General features: G+C 43.7%; 1 non-coding gene across 1 annotated transcript; it reads left to right on the top strand.

Moving 5' to 3' along the window:
• Nucleotides 1–2,378: 2,378 nt before the first annotated feature.
• LOC120274331 lies at nucleotides 2,379–2,484 on the top strand. Its single transcript, XR_005540858.1, has one exon. It is a non-coding gene; the product is annotated as a small nucleolar RNA R71 (small nucleolar RNA).
• The last annotated feature ends 499 nt before the right edge of the window (nucleotides 2,485–2,983 follow it).

Consider the following 2,983-nt stretch of genomic DNA (forward strand, 5'->3'; position numbering starts at 1 on the left):
TATAATATATTGAAATATATATATTATAAAAATAATTAATAATAAATAATGTTAAATATTTTCATTAAGCATAATCTATTATTTTATATAATATCATATTATTTATATACAAGGGTATTGATGTAATTTTACTACATCCTACCTTTTCACTTTTTTTATTCCCAATCCTTATTCCCTTAAACCAAACGCATTATTCTCATTCCCCTTATTCCCATTCACATTCCTCTTCTTTTTTTATTCCCCCTATTCCCATTCTTATTCCGCAATCCAAACGGGCCCTCACTGCCTCTGAATGCTCTCATACGGGCGTATGGAAAATACCCACACCCCTGCGCCAGACCCACAGGGTCGGCCGCACGCCCCTGTGGCTTCTCTACCCAATCGAGAAGAATCTCTAAGTGTTTTGCACGCCCGTGCGAAAATTCCGCACGGGTATGGACATTCACAGGCCCAACTCACAGGGGCTACCGCATGCCCCTTTGTCTTCTCTTAATGGAGAGAACTCATCTGCAGAGATTTGTACGGGCGTGTGGAAATTACCCACACCCGTGCATTTTTTACAAGGTCGCCCACAGGGGTGAGTCCACGCCCCTCTGAATTATCGGGCTTGGGACCGCCTAGCAATGGTTCATCCAACTTGTTTGGTTCAAGCACATCTCCAACAGCCTTGGAGCATTTCTGATGGCATTTCCTAGCCCTCTTCATCTTTCAGAGCACCTTTTTCAAGATCCCCGGCGTAGATGGTACTTCTTCCGTCGAATCAAGCATCATTACTTCTTCATTGTCCTCCTCTTGGTCGAACAAGCCTTCGCATGGATCCGGATTGAACATTTCCTGCATGTATTCATCAACAATCTCATCAGTAGTGTCTAGAAAATACAAAGTATCATCGATATCAAGAGAATGCCGCATGGCTTCAGGAAGGCGGTATGTGAGCTTGTAATCTCCAACTCTCAAAGTTAGCTCCCCACCGTCCATGTCAATCAATTCCTTGGAAGTCAGTAAGAACGGCCTCCCAAGCATCAAGGATACATCCGCATCCTCATCGACATCTAGCACTACAAAGTCAACCGGAAAAATGTACTTGTCAACCTTGACAAGCACGTCTTCGATGATAACCCTCGGATGTCTCACCGTTTGATCTTCCAATTGTAAAGTCATCTAAGTAGGCCTAGGCTCTTCCAAGCCTAGGTTTTGAAAGAAGGTGTATGGTATGATGTTGATACTGGCCCTTGAGTCCGCCAATGCCATTTCTTCACCTAGATTGCCAATATTACCCAGAATGATGAAGCTTCCCGGGTCTTTCTTCTTGTTCGGCATGTTCTTTTGCAAAATTGACGAGCAATATGCATTTAAAATCACTGAAGCACTCTCCTTTAACTTCCTCTTGTTGGTCACCAAGCCTTTGAAGAATTTTGCATACTTAGGCATTTGGGCCAATGCCTCAACAAAAGGAATATTGATGTGGAGTTGCTTGAACAAACTCATAAAATTCTTATACCGTTCATCCCCTTGGTTATTCTTCAATCTAGAGGGATAAGAATTCTTGGCTTTATAGGTAGGGATGCCATCTCTTTTTCTTTGATTGCATCCTCCTCGACCTTTATAACCTCGGGTGCATGTTTATTTGGCTTCTCACTCGGAAGCCTACCTTCGACCTCACGACCACTTCTCAAAGTGATCGCCTGCAAATGCTCTCTAGGATTGGTCTCGATATTGCTTGGCAAGGTTCCTTGTAGCCTTTGCAATAAGGACTTCACAATCTACCCTACTTGATTTTCAAGATTATGCAAAGAGGCGGTGTGGTTGCGAAGTATAGCTTAAACTGATTAGAACCTTGTATCAGATTATTGCACAAACCAAGTCAAGGCCTTCTCCAAATCATTCATCCGAGTCTCCGAATCTGAAACTCGGTTCTCCATGTTTGGGGCTTGCTGTTGTTGTTGGAAACCCAGTGGCCTTATGTCCTTTTGTGGACCCAGGTTACTCCATGAGAAATTGGGATGACTATTCCAATCCGGATTGTAGGTATTGCTGCATGGGTTTTCTTGATTCCTCATGCCATTACCCACAAAATCTACATTCTCAACCGAAGATGCATCACCAATAGAGATCGAGCAATCAGGGGGACCATGTCATCCACCACACCCGGTGCAAGTAGTCATGGCCGCCACTCTATTCGAAGTTAGGAGATCTAACTTCTTACTCAATGATTCCACTTGAGCCGCCAACGAAGTCACTGCATCTATCTCATGGAGACTGGCCACTTTCTTCTTCTCCCTAGAATTCGATTGGTATCTCCTGCTGACGCATCCAAGAGTTACCTTGTACTCGGATTTAAACCATTGTAAAAGGTGTGAACAATCATCCACTCTGGGAATCCATGTTGCGGGCACTTTCTCAGGAGCTCCTTGAACCTTTCCCACGTCTCAAACAGAGACTCCAATTCTAACTCTATTAGGGCGAGATCTCATTCCTAAGCTTTGCAGATTTTTCGGGAGGGAAATATCGGGCAAGAAAAGCTTCTACCATCTCCTCCCATGTAGTAATCAAGGCTTTAGGTAATGAGTGTAGCCCCTACTTCACTCTCCCCTTTAAGGAAAATTGGAAGGCTCTCAGCTTGATGGCATCATCCATCACCTCGTTTATCTTCAGCAAATCACACACCTTGAGCAAGTTCTCTATATGACTGTTTGGATCCTTATCAGCCAAACCATTGAACTGTGCGGATTACTGCAACATGTGGATGAATGCCGGCTTCAGTTCGAAGTTCTGAGCTGTAATGGGGGGACGTACAATGCTCGATTGTGTCCCCAATACTGAAGGTCTGGCATAATCGGATAATATCCGCTGCTGCTCATTCTGTTCTGCTATGTTTTCAGATTCTTCTACTTCCAAATCAGCTAGATTAGACTGTTCTTGCACAGGTTCTTTCCCTTTTTTTCTAATTGTACGTTCGAGCTCGGGATCTCCTTCAATCAGT

Source organism: Dioscorea cayenensis, chromosome 12 (genome assembly GCF_009730915.1).
Source record: "Dioscorea cayenensis subsp. rotundata cultivar TDr96_F1 chromosome 12, TDr96_F1_v2_PseudoChromosome.rev07_lg8_w22 25.fasta, whole genome shotgun sequence".
In the NCBI taxonomy this organism is placed as follows: Eukaryota; Viridiplantae; Streptophyta; class Magnoliopsida; order Dioscoreales; family Dioscoreaceae; genus Dioscorea; species Dioscorea cayenensis.